Source organism: Leucopleurus acutus (assembly GCF_964270905.1).
Source record: "Leucopleurus acutus genome assembly, chromosome: 19".
NCBI classification, from domain to species: Eukaryota; Metazoa; Chordata; class Mammalia; order Artiodactyla; family Delphinidae; genus Leucopleurus; species Leucopleurus acutus.
The window spans coordinates 59,449,915-59,467,724 of NC_139161.1; the positions used below are offsets into that span (position 1 = coordinate 59,449,915).

A 17,810-nucleotide genomic window follows, 5' to 3' on the forward strand; every position below is an offset into this window, starting at 1 on the left:
AAAATTTGAAAGGACTTTTATGGTTTTGCTTCTGAAAATATTTGGCACAAGTGGTTCACTCAACTTATGATTGACTGTAGTTTCTGAGCAGTGATCTTGCATCTTACTTTGTGGGGAATTCTTGCAAAATGAGAAAATCTAAGCCACATGTTTTCTGCTGTCCTGAAAGTTTTATGAACACGAGATTTAATGATGAAGAAATCGACTGTAATGTTATATTTTATAGGCATTTAATTAAACATTTATTAATCTTGGTTTTACAGGTTTTGAAAAAATTTTTTGGATGTAACAAAATGAATTTTTAGATGTCAAATATAAATGAAGGCCCTTGAAACAGTCATAAGTCCTGGACTTGGTGCCAAAAGAGCTTGCCAGACAAAGTGGGAGCTCTTCCCGGAAGCTGAGAGTGTGGACCCTGCAGAGGCTACTTCACCTGTAAATCACTGCAGGCTGATCCCACGGGAGGGAGCAGCTGGGCCCCGTTCATGGCCGAGGCTGGAGCTGGGGCCAAGGCAGAGGCTGCAGGGAAACAGGTTCTGTCTCAGCCTCAGGAAGCTGGTCAGAGCTGCCGACAGAAGGACTGTCCTGTCTGGGAAGCACTGCTGGAATGGAAATAAAGATTTCTCTGTAGGTCAGGAGAGGCTGAGTTCTGTTGCAGTAACAAATTAGTCCCAAACCACTAGGCTTCTACCAAAAAAGAGTCCTTTCACATACTATGAGTCCATCGTGGGTCACCTGGGAGCTCTAATGCACATCACCCCCACTTGATGCCCCAGCCTGAAGGAGCAGCCCCTGTGTGGGGCACGGTCCCCGGCACAGCAGAGGGAAAAGAGAGAACTGTTGCTAGTTATGCATCAACCAGTAAAGCTTCTGCTGGGAAGTGACCCATGTCACTTTTGCTCGCATCTGACAAAGCTTCTCTCCTTGACCAGACTCCGCTCAGGCTCCTCTGAGTTCTTTTTCAACCAGCCTTCGACTTTTAGACTTCAGTGTTCATCTCTGCGTTGTCCAATTTTAGCAAGAGTCTTGCTAAGTCCGTTTAGCCAGAATCCCCCACCCTCTGTTACCTGATCACCCTCCATATCTAATCCAGTTCTTCATCCTCCACCAACCCCAGGTGATGTGCAATCTCCCTGACCTCTCTCCAGCAAAGATCTTGTTTAGCCAGAATCCTCCCTTACCCCTGTTTCCTTTTATCAATTTTCCATCCACGGACTCCACCCTGCTCCTAGGTCATAAATTCCCACTTTGCCTCGTCGTGCTGGGCAGCGAGCCCAATCCCTCTTCCCCGCTGCAAATCCCCACTTATCCCCATGACCCCTCTTGAATAAAGCCTGCCTTACCAGTCTTTAACAGGGGGCAGGATGAATCATTTTTTCTTTAATGCATCCATTGGCCAGAGGAAGGCAGGTGACCACGAGTGCTGTTAACGGAGCAGGGCCGGAGAGGTCTGCTGCAGAAAGCAGCAGCGCATGCTTGTGAATAATAGCGCAATCCTCCACCGCTTTCCTCTGAGAGAGAACCCCACAGGCAACTCTCTGTGAAGCAGACCCCACCCAAGACAGCTGTCTTGTCTGTTAGGTCTCGTGCAACCACGTCGGGAAAGGGCATTTTATGCGTGAATCTCGATGAGTTCCTTTTTAAAAAATATATTTTCACCATGTCATTTATTTGCATAAGTACCTGTAATGGCTTCCACCTGCCAACCTTGGAGTCTAGTCTGCACTCACGTCCCCTCTGCCAGCCATACTCAAAGGCGGTGTCAGTTTCCCTCGGGATACAAAAATTGGGGTAATAGTAGGAGGGGAAAATGGGTGCTTGGAGAGCAACCAGCAATAGCCATTAACGTTTACCACTGTGATATGCTCTTCCTGCAGTAAAAACAATGCCTCACGCAGATAAATTACCTGTCCCAGTTTCCTTCTAGTGGGACCGTGTGACAGTGTTCTGGACAATGGAATGTGAGCACAGGTAATTTATACCGCTTTAGGGTTTGGTCCATAAAAATCTCCAGTCTCACAACGTCAAAGAAAGCCAGAGCCTGCCAGTAGTTAAAGTGGTAAAAGCAGGTTTTACTTAACTATTGCAATAGAGGGTGTCAACTACAATTGGCACTCGCCACTGGCCCTTGCCATCGGTAATCTACAAGGATTAAATCATGTGCTCCGCAGCTGCTGATTTTCAACACCCCCCGCCCCCCAAAGGAGTTCAGGGTGGAGAGCTGAAATGAGGTCCTCTGTGCTCTGGGAAAAACTGGCAGAACAGGTCTTCAGAGAGTTAAAAATTTTCAGGAGCTGATTTTATGAGCCCAGTTCTTGTATCTCCTCGGATCTAGAAAAGCACTAAAATCCTTCATGGTGACGACTGCTCCTCGTGACTAGCAGAAACCTGCTGCAGAATAATATGTGCTCGATCGCATGGACTCCCCTCCCCCTTCGCCCAAATCACATCTATCCTGACCTTCCCCGCTGCCTCTCTGGAGCAGTTCCTCAGAGCTAACTGAAATGCTGTCTCCCGGGCTGCAGTCCTCGTTTTGCCCCAAATAAAACTGAACTCACAGCTCTCACGTTGTGCAATTTTTTAAGTCGACAGGGGAGAAGGGGCCTCATGATAAGACCGGGCTCAACTCTGAATACAAGGAGGAAACGTGGGAATACAACAAAGGTGGGGGTCAGTGAATGGAAAATTATTAAGGAAACATCAGGGATAAGGGGGGATTCTGGCTAAACAAGATTTTTGCTGAAGGCAGGCCAGGGTGATCCGTCATCACTTGGGGGCAGTGGAGGATGAGGGATTTGGTCAGATATCCAGGATGATCAGATATCAAGGTGGGAAATTCTGGCCAAACTGACTTAGCAGGATTCTTGCTAAAACTGGGCTCGTGGAGGATATGCCCAAGGACGGGGCCAAGTTGGACTCAGAGGAGCCGGAGTGAAATTTGGTCAAGGAGAGAATCTTTGCCAACAATCTTCCATTGGATCCTTTTTTTTTTTTTTTTTTTTTTTTTGCGGTACACGGGCCTCTCACTGCTGTGGCCTCTCCCGTTGCGGAGCACAGGCTCCGGACGCGCAGGCTCAGCGGCCATGGCTCACGGGCCCAGCTGCTCCGCGGCACGTGGGATCTTCCCGGACAGGGGCACGAACCCGTGTCCCCTGCATCGGCAGGCGGACTCTCAACCACTGCGCCACCAGGGAAGCCTAGATCCTTACTTTTAAACAGCAGCTATAATGAATACTTTGGGGACAGTTGAGGAAACTTGAAAATAGACTGGATGTGAGGTGGCATTATAGAATTTTAAATTTGCTTGCATGTGATAATGCCTCTTTCGCTGTGTAGGATATCCTTATGTTTAAGAGACGCATGCCTAAGTACTTAGAGGTGAAACTCACGCGAGATCTCAGCAGCGGGTTTGGTTTAGGCCAGACAATCAAAGTCACACTATACAGTGCTCACACAGCACCTAGCTGACTTAGAAAGGATGTGAAACAGGAAGCACAGCAGTACTTCATACAGCTCTCCATCTCCCTGATCCCTGCATATGGGGCAGGTTCTAGTCCCAGGGGATTTCAGCAGAGGAGCCACTGGTCCCATGGGGCTGGTCCCATGAGCCTGTGAAGGTAAGAGGCCACTTGCAATCTCCAGCAGAGCTACAGCCCATATATTTCAAGTTGTGCCAGGATAGCTAAGGACAGCAAGCCGAGGGGTGGCCTTCGATCAGTTTAAGAGCACACCCAGGTCCTGCAGGAACCTCATCCAAGTGCACATCACACGTCAATTCTTGAGGCTGGAGGAGGGATTCACAGGTAGCTGTGAAAGTTCTCCCTCTAGTCATGATGTCTGCACCTTCTTTTGAAGTGGTTGAACAAAAAAGTTAACGTAAATGTGACAAAAGGCTGACACTTGTTGAATCTAGGTAATGAGTTAATCAAACTATTCTTCCAGTGCTTCAATGGTTGAAGATATTTATTACAGGAAATCAAAGGAAATAAATTTAAAATGGAGGTGTTCACCTCCTGCTTTCATTTCCTGTGTGGTTTGCTGGTGAGTTGATTCTGCCTGTTTAAAGCTCCCTGATCTCAAGTCATCGCACAGATCTCCCCCCTTTCGCACAGCACCCCGCCCCCATCTCCTGACTACCGGATCGGATCCATTGCTCCTTCCAATCCAAGTACTTATTCCTCTGGAAGCACGTGCCATTAGACTCTTTCTGTTGCCTTCCTTCAGGCACAGAAAAAAAAAAAAACTTTTCCACAAAACCAAATAGTGCCGTGTCGGGAAGGCTTGGACCCAAGGATCAAAGCATGCGGCCAGGCTGCATTGCTCTGGTTCCATCACTTCACTGCTGCTCCTCGGGGCTGCTTCCCTTTGCAGAACATGCTCTGCACGCCAACTACCAGCTCCCGAGGCTGCTGCTTCCGTGCAGCAGCCTTTGCCCCAGCATGCTCAGGGATAGTCCCAAGGCTTGCTCTGATTGGCCAGGCTTAGTCACATGCCCACCCCTGAACCAATCAGGGAACGTCGGCCCTGACTGGCCCGCCTGAGTCATATGCTCCACACCTGGCCCTGAGGTGAGTCAGCGACCGCGTCGACCTGGCGAAGGCAAAGCCTCGGAGGCAGGTGACTCTGGGGCTGGGGTTCTGGCGTCTGTGAGAGACGAGACCGGAGATGGGGGTGCCTGGTTGGTGACCTAGTCCAGCCCACTTCAGAGGCCGTTAGCGTCCTTGCTGGTTCTGAGCGCTTTTTTGTCCTGTGAGTCCCGGGCGTGGGTTTTGGACGCGGAAAGGGCTTGGCTGATTGGCTGGACTTTTCTTCTCCTGAAAGTCCTGGTGAACCTGCTTCCCTGGCGCTCAGCCGCCTTGTCAGGAGCCGCGCCGCTGGGGCTGTAGTTCACAGAGCGGCCGTCAGGTGGCAATGGAGAGGCAAGAAGCCAGTCTCCAGCCTGTTCCCTTGGGTTTTGCTTTTTAACTTTGTCGACTTAAAAAAAAATGCACAACGGGAGAGTTGTGAGTTCAGTTTTATTTGGGGCAAAACGAGGACTGCAGCCCGGGAGACAGCACTTCAGAGAGCTCTGAGAAACTGCTCCAGAGAGGCAGCGGGGAAGGTCAGGATAGATGTGATTTGGGCGAAGGGGGGAGGGGAGTCCATGCAATCGGGCACATATTATTCTGCAGCAGGTTTCTGCTAGTCACGAGGAGCAGTCGTCACCATGAAGGATTTTAGTGCTTTTCTAGATCCGAGGAGCTACAAGAACTGGGCTCATAAAATCGGCTGCTGAAAATATTTAACTATCTGAAGACCTGTTCTGCCAATTTTCCCAGAGCACAGAGGCCTCATTTCTGCTCTCCACCCTGAACTCCTTTGGGGGGGGGGGGGGGTGTTGAAAATCAGCAGCTGCAGAGCACATGATTTAATCCTTGTAGAGGTAGATGGCAAGTGTCAATTGTAGTTGACAGGGCCCCCTTGCAGTCATAAATCTGACCATGCTTTGGGAGGCATTTCATGACCAATTCGTCCCGCAGTGCTAGGAAGGCTCGTTCCTAGGTCTGGCGAAGACTTCGCTGAGAGGTCATTCAATGTGCTCTTACTGGACTAGGTCTTATAAACAATAACTAAAGACTCTAGACCACCTGTCTTACTAATGTATTATGGTCCAGGAAAAATTCCCTCTTGTTGTATCTTCCCATATCTAGAGTTACACTAGTACAATCATTGATCTCACACAGAACTATATATTTTTGTCGGTGGCTCAGTCACACATTTGATAATGCAAGAAACAACAATCTTGTAAAACAGGTAAAATACAGGTAACATAGCTAGCAGTATTACTCAAGTCGTAAGTGAGAATTAAGCCAAGAACTTCCATTAGGTGCAGCCCAGTATATCCTTAGGTCATCTGACTTGGTCCTTATCTTTCAGGGAAATGATATATTGGCACTGTCCGTAAGACCCCCAGCCCAGCCCAACTTCCTAGTGTTACTAGGCTGGTTATCCTTAGTAGAATTTAATTGTTCCCAAGATAAAAGGGGGCCTTAAAACTTAAATGACCATAGCCTGGTGTTAACCACATAAATCCATCACATAATTATAGGAGGTTTTAGGGGCTTCCCTGGTGGCGCAGTGGTTGAGAGTCCGCCTGCCGATGCAAGGGACGCGGGTTCGTGCCCCGGTCCGGGAGGATCCCACATGCTGCGGAGCGGCTGGGCCCGTGAGCCATGGCCGCTGAGCCTGGGCGTCTGGAGCCTGTGTTCCGCAGTGGGAGGGGCCACAGCAGTGAGAGGCCCGCATACCGCAAAAAAATAAAAAATAAAAAATTATAGGAGGTTTTATTCCTGGGCTGAAATTTTGCTGTTGCTCTGATTGAGCTTGAATAACTTTAGAGGAAAATTCATTTTCTTGGCCAGGGTCAGAGCAGGTATTATTAATTGGCTAGGTGAGGTGATCCCATCTAGTAATATCAAGAGTAGCCTGAACAGGACTGAACTTTCTTTCTTGTAAAATAAATGTTCTAAGGGCCATCCAATTAGAGCCTTGGAGTGGAGAAATCCACCAAGGTAATCCAGAAGGACTAGACACAGGTAATTGGCCACAAACCCAACAATTGGATTGATTTTTCAAACTAGCATAGGATCGTGTCCATGATAGAAAAACATCTGATTTATATGCAAGGGCCCTGGAAGACAAGAAAACATTATAAATGATCCTACGAATCAGGTCCAGCATCTTGGGTAAGCTGTCTACTTCTGACGTCGTCTTCTTATCATCCGGCTGTGAGTGTAGAGTTTCCTCTGTTTGAGCATCATTTTAAGGTGAGTTTGAGGTCAGCAGTCCTCTCTATAGACCAGTCCGGTGCAGGGGCCCTTCCTGAGTAGAAATTAATCCAAGAATCAATTCCCTTCAGTTTCGCTGTGCATGAGCTAGTTAAAAGTACCAGATAAGGGTCCTTCCATCTAGGTTGGAGATAGTCCTTTAAACTATGTCTTTTCCAGTATGCATAATCCCCTGGTTGCATGTCATGGGACATCTGATCTTCATCCAAAAATAGATTACTGAGATAGGCTTCAGAAACAAACTGAGAGTGTCCTTTTAACAATTCAATTAAACTTTACATTAATAGAACGTAACAGCAAGGAACTATCTGGGAAGTGAGTCTTATTAAATACAGACCTCCATTAACTAAACTGGAACTTAATATTCACTGAAATATAATCCTTTTCTCTCTAAAATTACCCTCATGTTTACCAAATATAACCAAATTAAGACTAGTTTGTTTGCAAAATAAGTCTGGTCTCAATTAACTTGGCCTGATAATTTATATAAACTATCATTGATCATACAGGCTTTTTGCTTTGCTGCAACTTTTATAAGGAGTCTCATATTGAACTTTTAAAAGACCTCTCAGAGCTAGGAAAGTCACTCCAAGGGCTTATCACAGATTTCACCTAACAGATCTAGGTGAATTCCTCCCTTTTTAAGGTCCCCCAAATACCTTGAGCCTTCTGTACCTGTTAGTGAGTGGCCTTCCTAATTTATCTGATAAAGCTGCTAGGAACCTAAGAGTTTACAATCTCTGGAGGGAGCAGTTAGAGAAAAAAGATATGTTCCAATCCTGCTTACAAAGATATAATTTACCAAATTACTGTAAGTCATAATGAGTTTGAGGGAAAGGTTTCCTAATACCTGGAACACACAGATTTAAACCAGTAATTTTTCAGATAGAAACCATAAAAACTATAACCATATTCACCAGTTCACTCAGTCTTATGTAACTATTTTTGTTAACAGTTTCTCATTAGGATTCTTTAATTTCTTACCCAGTTCAGTATTATGGTCTGAAAGTCAGAAACTTGTATTTGTCCAAAAGTCCTTTTTATAAATCTTCTTGAAGAGGAAACATTTTTGCAAAGGCATCAGAATAAAACCATAACTGTCTATAATGATGAAAGACTTAAGGAGGCATGTTTAAATCTGATTACAATGCAACTGACAAAGAAACTTGGTTACTGCTGTGACATACAACACTTTCAGATAATAACTAGAATTATGACTGACAACATTTTACCAGGACGTATCAGAATTTTAGGAACTCCATATAATTTCTAGGATATCTATATTAATAACATTTACCATACAATATAACCTAAGAAGATTTATTACTCATTTGACAATACTTCCCATGTAATTTAACATACCAAATGAACCCAGTTAGTTTAATATCTCTCTTTGGGACGTTTCAGGTGCACTTCGAAGCATCCCAAAGTTAGCTAAAGGACTTCACTGGAATTTGATTTAGGAGGGTTTTTTTTTAAAGCTTTTATTGAATTTGTTACAATATTTCCTTTGTTTTATGGTTTGTTAGTTTGTTTGTTTTTTGAGGCATGTGGGATCTTAGCTATCCCACCAGGGATTGAGCCCACACCCCCTGCATTGGAAGGTGAAGTCTTAACCACTGGACCACCAGGGAAGTCCCTGATTCAGGAAGTTTTGTGAAAAAAAATATCAAAAAGGGTTTAGAACACTCAGACAGGACAACAGGTCACTCTGAAACAATAGTTATTCACTTAGGCAAAGTAACAATAAAGATTTCAAAGGCAAATACAGAACAAATCACTTAAAAGGAAAGAAACTTGAAATCTGTTATCAAAGGCAGTTCAACATTTTAAGAAATCTTGTCCTCTTAAGAGAGAGAAAAACAAAATTCAAGTTTTGCACCCGCTTGCTTTTAAAATTCATTTACTCAAATTTTTAAAACTTAATTTATTAATTTATTTTTTATTTTTGGCTGCATTGGGTCTTCATTGCTGCGTGCCGGCCTTCTCTAGTCGCAGAGAGCGGGGGCTACTCTTCATTGCGGTGCGCTGGCTTCTCATTGCGGTGGCTTCTCTTGTTGCGGAGTACGGGCTCTAGGCGTGTGGGCTTCAGTAGTTGCTGCGTGTGGGCTTCAGCAGTTGCAGTGCGTGGGCTCAGTAGTTGTGGCACATGGGCTTAGCTGCTCCGCGGCTTGTGGGATCTTCCCGGACCCGGTCTCAAACCCGTGTCCCCTGCATTGGCAGGCGGATTCTTAACCACTGCGCCATCAGGGAAGTCCCTACTCAATTAAATTTATTTTAACCTTAGTCAATCCTGACCATGCACATAACTCTTTTCTTGGGGTCCACTTTCCACAAACGTTTCCTTACTTTCTGTATCCAGCATTTTATTTTCCCATTCAGAAACAGCCACCTGTAAGTCAGACCTACTTCCTTTTCCCTTAATAAAATGTAATTCCATTCTTCATCCCTTCTTTACTGGAAACACACACCCTACTTTCCTACTGTTGACTGAAATGTTTCATTTATTATTTCTATTAGCTTTAATTACATGTTTAAGTTAGAATCCTCAGCTCTTAAAACCTTAATTTCTTGTGAAAACTAAGAAGTAAGCAATTATGAACTGTCCTTTACATTGGCATTCTGTAGATTGGTGAACATAAATACCAGTGATATTTTCTAAAAATATTTACTTTCTTTAGAGAACGTGACACCAAACATATTCATTAATAGTCCTAAATACCTTTTGTTTCTCTGTAAAAGGAAGCCGATATTCAGTAATTAATGTTTTGGTATATTATTTTATTTGGGAATGCTAGCTATTCAATAAACTTCCATCACTTAACTTAATTTAGCACAGTTCTAGAATTTCAAGTTACCAGAATCTGGAAAGACTATTTTATCTTATTTTATTTTTTAATTAAAATACTGAGTTTAGGCCGGCCAGGGCCCCGGCTGAGCTGCGCTTAGCTCCGCAGGGGCGGGCAGGGGTATGCCCAGGGGACCATGGGCCCCGGGCCCTGAAGCCTCCGGGGCCACATCCCTCTGAGCAGCGAGTAGGATCTGGGGCGGGGCGCCGAGTGCGGATGGGCCTGGAGAGAAAACAAAAAACAAAAAAAAATCCCTGAGTTTATTTCACATGTATATTTTTGTCTCCCCACCATTTCCATTTGTGTGATCACCACTACTACTATGTCCTATCATAACATTCCATACATACTTAAAACCAAGCAAAGGGTGGAGTTCCATCTTTAAAAACTAAACAGGCATTTTGGACAGCACATTCTTGGCAATGGAACCTGGACAACTATCAGACACGGTAGGGAAAGTTCTCACTCTGCACTCTAAAAAGGACAGCCAGATAGCAACTGTTACAGAAATGAAATAAGATGGGAAATTTTAACAAACTGTTTAAAGTATTTTCTTAAAGAGACTTCCTCCACTGCCAGAGATCTTGAATAGCCTGGTCAGTCATCTGGAAACAGTTCTTCACATAATTGATGAATTTGGCTTCCACTTTGGGAAGGGAACCACCTTTTTCTATACTTGCTTGCATTTTTGCTTTAATGTCTTCTAAGAGCTAGGTCCTTTCGGTGTTTTAGGAGTTTTTTCCTGTTTTTTGAAGGATTCTTGACCATTTGATCTTGGTGTTGATGGTTTTGAGTCTTTTCCATTCTGGTTTGATTTTTGTTAACTTTTGGCTGGAGTATCTCGTACAGATTTCTTTACTGGAGCTTTTTCTTCAGCTTCCTCATCATCAAAGTCGTCATCATCATTGTCATCTTCATCATCATCTTCATCTTCATCAGCAGCAAGTTTTACTTTTTTCTGTGGAAGCTTGCTACCGCTTCCAGGGGCAGAACGCTTTCCAGATATACTTAGGAGTGCCACACCCTCCTCCTCTTTGTCTTCTGACTCTGCATCTTCCTCCACAGCTACTAAGTGCTGTCCACTAATATGCACAGGCCCTGAACCACACTTCAACCATCAGACCACAGGTGGTGTTATTTCAAAGCCCCCAAGGGAATCGGTTGGCTGCACAGACATTTTCAAAGTTGCCAGTGTTACTTTGACTGGACTGCCTTCATAATTCATCGCCTCTACTTCGACAACGTGCAGTTCATCCTTTGCGCCAGCCCCTAAACTGACCGTTCTTGAAGATAACTGGTGCCCATTTTCATCATTATCCATCTTAAGGTGATCATCTTTGTTGGCCTTTAGTTCACAACAGAAAAGATAGTTCTGGGGCCTCAGGGGGCTCATGTCCATGTCCATCGAATCTTCCATGGGTTGGTGGCACGTACTTAGGTGGGAGAGAAGGCGGACGGAGAAAAAAGACTACTGCTCCAGGGAACAGGTGCACAGGACGGAATCACACCAGGTGGAGAGACTATTTTAGATGGACATTCCTAAAGCATAATTATTCTTAATAGAGTTTATCTAAAAGCTCTTATCTCATTTATATTTTCTTTCCTTAAAAGTTTTTTTCACATCAAATTACTTTCCTTGATGACAAATTTGTAACAGATATAACAAGATTTTATTTAGCTTATATTAAACTGAGGCACAATAAAGTATTATACTTAATGTTGATGACTCTAAAGACATGTCTATATTAATTAGATCAACAAACAAACATTAATACCAGGTATTAATTTAATACTATTTCCCAGTTCACGTGAACCTGAAATTCATTTAGCTTAATTTCTCTTGCATTTAGAATTGTTTGATTTGTAAGCGCTTACTTTTCTTTAAGCCAATTAAATAGAGCTTATTTACAAATTAACCACAGCAATATTATCCAAAGACAAAAACACATACTAAGACATACATATATCCAGACAGACACAACAAGAAATCTAGCTGCATTTTCTAAACTTAGTCATGAATCAGATATTACAATATAAAACTCACTAGTTTATAAACAACACTTGGAATAAGAAAAAAATTTAAAGTTTTTTTTTTTTTTTTGTCCTTTTTATCCCTCAGTCTTAGGAATTAGAGATGGTGTAGATAAGGTAAGTGATCCCGAGACCTCTGGTCTCAAGGCACAGGGAGAGAAAATCAGGCTTTCCTAGTAGAACTCATTCCCTCAGGGTCAGAATTCTGAAGAGATTTTTTTTCCTTCAAGCTAGCTTTCTCTACCGGTTGGGAATTAAACAGGGGTTGGTTAACCTTTGACTGGCATTGTGTACTTAATTGGCGCAACTGAAGGTTCATAATTTTCGTAGATACTCCCTTTTCTTTCTTTCCCTTTTTTTTTTTTAATGGTCTTCAAAGGTTGGTCAGCCAGTGTATCAAAGGTGTTTGTATGTAACATGGACCAACCTAGATTGTGTTTTTGACTAGAGTAGATAAATCCTCATCTAAGCCTTCTAAAAAGGCAGAGTTAAGCAGAGGATCATCTTGGTGGTTAGAGAATGACTCAGGTGTCAAGCCAGAATGTTGCTTAAAAGTTTTTTTTTTCCCCTCAAACCTTTCCTAATAGTCCAGAATTCATTCATCCGATCTTTGCTTGCACTGTTGAATCTCTGTCCAGTCTACGGTTTTTGGAAAAAGCTCTGGGATAAATTCAAGTAATTTCTGAGCTAATTCCTTGTATTCAGTGCAAGCCTCTGGACTATGTGATTCAAAACGCCATTAAGGGGCGTTTCCATCCTGCCTTCTCTATCCATTCCCTTGCTTGGCTTTCAGAAACTAACAGCTGGATTAATTGATATAGATCTGGAAACCCGCTCGTATATAGATATACGGATATCTGGATATATGGATTATGGATTATGGATTATGGATATATGGATTAATTGATATAGATCTGGAAACCCGGATGGTTAATTCAAATTCCTTAGCAAATCCCAATGAATCCTGACTTGGATCGGGAAATTCCTTAGCCAAAACTCTAAGTTCTACTTGGGTTCAGGGTGTGTACGTAAGCACCAAGGACGGCTCACCTCTCCCTGTTATGAGTTTCTTCTTAAAGGGAGCTATAGGGCTTCCCTGGTGGTGCAGTGGTTAAGAATCCGCCTGCCAATGCAGGGGACACGGGTTTGAGCCCTGGTCCGGGAAGATCCCACATGCCACGGAGCAACTAAGCCTGTGCGCCACGGCTACTAAGCCTGCACTCTAGAGCCCGTGAGCCACAACTACTGAGCCCGCGAGCCACAACTACTGAAGCTTGTGTGCCTAGAGCCCACATTCCCCAACAAGAGAAGCCACTGCAGTGAGATGCCCGCGCACTGCAACGAAGAGTAGCCCTCACTCGCTGCAACTAGAGAAAAGCCCGCGTGCAGCATCGAAGACCCAGTGCAGCCAAAAATAAATAAATAAAATAAATAAATTTATTTTTAAAAGGGAGCTATAATCACTTCTGATTTTTTAGTCCTCCTTTGCTGGGGAGAGGGCAGTGGCAGGAGGCAGAAGAGTTGGGAGAGAAAAAGGAGATGGCATCTGGACCATTCAGATAGAAGAGGCCACGTGGGAGGAGCAGAGGGAGAGACCGAGTCAGAGACAGAGGGCCAGCAGCCTATTTAGAAGCTTCTAGACACCAATCAAAGTAAGCATTCCATGCAATCTGTTTGATCTTACGGCGGCTTTTTCTAATTCTGTGCACAAAACAGCAATTTTGGGATAGCAGAAGAACCCCAATTTGGCCATTTTATGTTGAGATCTCCTTTAGTATAATTTCCCTAATTACGTAGGTACTTGGATGTATAAACCTGGCTGAGGTGTTAGCCAGAGACTGGCTTTCTGATGCCCCTTGTTTCTGTGTTTGAGAGGCTCTATTTCCCATATTTAAAAAAATTATTTATTTATGTATTCATTTGGTTGCACTGGGTCTTAGTTGCGGCAGGCGGGCTCCTTAGTTGCCGCTCGCCGGCTCCTTAGTTCTGGCATGCGAACTCTTAGTTGTGGCATGCATGTGGGATCAAGTTCCCTGACCAGGGATGAAACCCGAGCCCCCATGCATTGGGAGCCTGGAGTCTTAACCACTGCACCAGCAGGGAAGTCCCCTATTCCCCATTTTAAAGTAGAATTTGTTAGGGATAAAATTTACTAGTGAAACTGTGTGGCTGCCAGTGTGCTGCTTGTGAGCTTAACTCCACTAGGCATCCCCCCCAGAGTCGTTTCAGCCCTCCTACATGTCTCAGTTTCTCCTTTTGGTGGTCCAAGACCACCACAGGTGCTCGCTGAATGGCCAATTCTTATCTGTGACCCCTGGATGAGCAAACGTTTTAATTAATGAGTGGGCTTCCCTATGGGACCACTGCACGGTATGAGGACTCTGCCTCCAAGCCGTGACCAGCCGGGAGGAGTCTTGTCCCTTTTCTTCGGAGCAAAGCTCTAGTGTAATATCTTCACTTTTTTTTTTTTTTTTTTTTTTGCGGTACGCGGGCCTCTCACTGTTGTGGTCTCTCCCGTTGCGGAGCACAGGCTCCGGACGCGCAGGCTCAGCGGCCATGGCTCACGGGCCCAGCTGCTCCACGGCATGTGGGATCTTCCCGAACCGGGGCACGAACTCGTGTCCCCTGCATCGGCAGGCGGACTCTCAACCACTGCGCCACCAGGAAAGCCCATATCTTCACTTTTATCCCAACAAATTCTATTAAGGCGGCCAAATTGAGGAAAAGCGTCAGATCAGCCTCTTATCTAACCACTCAACGCAGGCCACTCTGTCTTCTACAACTGAGCAAACCCTGGTATCTTTCAACCAAGCCCCCCGCACCCCAGTATCTTTCACATGGGTGGGTATTCCCCGATATCTTTCATCCAGGCCCACCCCCCCCAAGTATCTTTCAACTGGGAGGGGTCAGGTACCTGCTATACACCCCCAAATAAAACTCAGGATCATCAACCAATACAGGAGATCTGAGAACCAGGAGAGACTCACCCAGATTCATCTGGACTCTCCAAGGTGGCAGATGGGCACAAGGGGCCTCTGCTGGTACCAAGGCTCTGGTTCCTCATAGAGTTTCGGTGAAGGAGAGAAGTCCATTCTGGATCCTTTCGTGGTTGCCATAAAAACTGTCAACTAAAAAAATTCACAGGGCTTCCCTTGTGGCGCAGTGGTTGAGAGCCCGCCTGCCGATGCAGGGGACATGGGTTCGTGCCCCAGTCCGGGAAGATCCCACATGCCGCGGAGCGGCTGGGCCCGTGAGCCATGGCCGCTGAGCCTGCGCGTCCGGAGCCTGTGCTCCGCAACGGGAGAGGCCACAACAGTGAGAGGCCCACGTACCGCAAAAAAAAAAAAAAGAAAAGAAAATCACAACATGAGGGTTGCAAGTTGTTTTTTGGGGGGCAAAATGAGGACTGCAACCCGGGAGACAGCATTTCAGTTAGCTCTGAGAAACTGCTCCAAAGAGGCAGCGGGGAAGGTCAGGATACATGTGATTTGGGCGAAGGGGGGAGGGGAGTCCATGCAATCGAGCACATATTATTCTGCAGCAGGTTTCTGCTAGTCACGAGGAGCAGTCGTCACCATGAAGGATTTTACTGCTTTTCTAGATCCGAGGAGCTACAAGAACTGGGCTCATAAAATCAGCTCCTGAAAATATTTAACTCTCTGAAAACCTGTTCTGCCAGTTTTTCCCAGAGCACAGAGGCCTCATTTCTGCTCTCCACCCTGAATTCCTTTCTGGGGCGGGTGTTGAAAGTCAGCAGCTGCAGAGCACATGATTTAATCCTTGCAGAGGTAGATGGCAAGGGCCAATTTGTTGTTGACACTTTATAGTGAATTATAAACTATACACGGAAAAGCATATCATGCAGTCGATAAATCCTCACAAACTGGACAAGCCTGCGAGGCCAGCGTCCAGCTCGGGAAGCAGACTGTGACCTCAGGAGCCCCCCTTGTTCCCAGCCACTCCCCGTCCTGACTCACAGTTTGTCATTTACACTTGTGCCACTTTACAGTTTGGGCTTCTTGTGAGCTTCCTCCACGTCGTCGTGTGTAGTCGTATTTTTGCGTGAACAGAGCTAACTTCCCAGTTTTCTGTGGTTCCTGCGTTCATTTGTCTGTTTTACTACTGATGAGCATCTGGGTGATTTCTGGTTTGGGCCTTTATGGATAAATAATGCTGCTGGGAACGTTTCACATATGTTTTGATAGACACCTACATACACGTTTTTGTTGGGTGTATACGTATGAATGGGCTTGTTGGGACACAGGTTGTACAGACTTTTTAGCATCAGCGGATACCGACCGCCAGGCCCTTTCCAACGCAGTTTAGCCGATTTACACTCCCAACAGGCCCAGTTGCACTGGGTAGTTTCTGTCTTTTCCACATTAGCCATTCAAGTAGATTTTTAAAAAACAGCGTTACTGAGGTATTAATTTACATACTGTAAAATTCATCTGTTTTTATGTGTACAATTCAGCGATTTTTAGTAAACTTACAGAGTTGTGCGTCCACCACCGTGAACCAATTATAGAACATTTCCATCATTCCCGGACCCCTCACGCCCGATTTAGTTTGGTTTTTAACCTCATTTTTTTCAACAGTCTTTGGGCGCTTATTTGATGCCAGGCACTTTGCTAAGCAACATGAATGATTGAAAAATCAGGAAGACCTGGTCCTTGTAGCCTAGAGAGAGACAGACGTGTAGCCCAATCACTGTGATCAGGTGAGGCACAGAGCAGCGTGGCATGTGTGGTGACCCAGAAAGAGTTGAGGGTTTGTGACGCTTTAACTGCAATTGTGTGTGTGTGTTGGGGGTGGTGGTGGTGGTGGTGAGGTGACAACAAAGGAGCATCAGCTTGGCCACCACCTGGGAAAGTGTCCCTCCAAAGGAGAGCTCAGCTTTCCAGGCCTTGGGTGGGCACCTCCTCCGATAGGACTTTCCCGACCACGTTAGGAAGAGGGGTTAGGGGTCTCAGCGCTTTACCCCCAGAACCTCCTGGGCTTTGGTACAGGTCTGCCTCCCTCCTGGACTGAGAGCTCTGAGGACAGGATCTTAGCTTTCTTCACAACTGTGTCTCAGGCTCAGAGCAGCAACTTAGCTTCCTGGGCTGCCATAAACAGTGCCCCAGCTGGGGGGCCTAATGCAACAGAAATTTATTCCCTGACAGTGCTGAAGGCTCAAAGTCGGAAGCCAAGGTGTTGGCAGGGTCCTTCTCCCTCTGAAGCCTCAAGGAAGGTCCTTTATTTTTATTTTTGGCACAGGGAGGTTTTGTGTATGTGTCTCTGTGTCTCTCCTCTTCTTCTAAGTACACCAGTCATACTGGATTTAGGGCTCCCCTACCCCAATACGACTCAATCTTAACTAAGTACCTGCAAAGACACCGTTTCCAAATAACGTCACATTTTGAGGTTTCAGATGGACATAAATAGGGGGGCACTATTCAACCCAATCCAGTGCCCAGAAAGTCTGTTGGAAAATGCCTGCCATTCCCTGTGCTCTGAGCTGGCGCTCACCCTGGAGCTTGCTGCTGGCTTTGGTGTGACAGTCACTCTGGTGGTGGTGGGGGTCCAGGAAGTCTGTTAGATCATGTCTACTGCACACAGCGGTGTCCTGGGTGTTCAGTATATTTTCTCCTAGAATCAGCTCCCCTGGGACGGCTCTGGATGCAGTGAGTCACCACACCCCAGCTTCCCTCACCTATTCATTTCAAAGATTTTTTTAAAAAATAAATTTATTTATTTTTATCTTCATTGCTGCGCGCGGGCTTTCTCTGTTTGCGGCTAGCAGGGGCTACTCTTCGTTGCGGTGCACTGGCTTCTCACTGCGATGGCTTCTTGTGGCGGAGCATGGGCTCTAGGCACGTGGGCTTCAGTAGTTGTGGCTCGCGAGCTCTAGAGCGCAGGCTTCAGTAGTTGTGGCGCACGGGCTTAGTTGCTCCGCGGCATGTGGGATCTTCCTGGACCAGGGCTTGAACCCATGTCTGCTGCATTTGCAGGCGGATTCTTAACCACTGCGCCACTAGGGAAGCCCTCAAATATTTTTTCAATACACAGGTAACGTGGTGATTTTTATAAACTTAAAATGTTTTTGTTTTCCTTTTTATTC

At 45.4% G+C, this 17,810-nt stretch overlaps 1 pseudogene across 1 annotated transcript; it reads right to left on the reverse strand.

Annotated features, from left to right (window-relative positions):
* Nucleotides 1–10,119: 10,119 nt before the first annotated feature.
* LOC309976092 (nucleophosmin-like) lies at nucleotides 10,120–11,093 on the reverse strand (annotated as a pseudogene). The gene is made up of 3 exons: nucleotides 11,036–11,093; nucleotides 10,524–10,741; nucleotides 10,120–10,439 (listed from the first exon to the last, which is right to left on the reverse strand). The product of its transcript is annotated as a nucleophosmin-like (transcript).
* Between the last annotated feature and the right edge of the window lie 6,717 nt (nucleotides 11,094–17,810).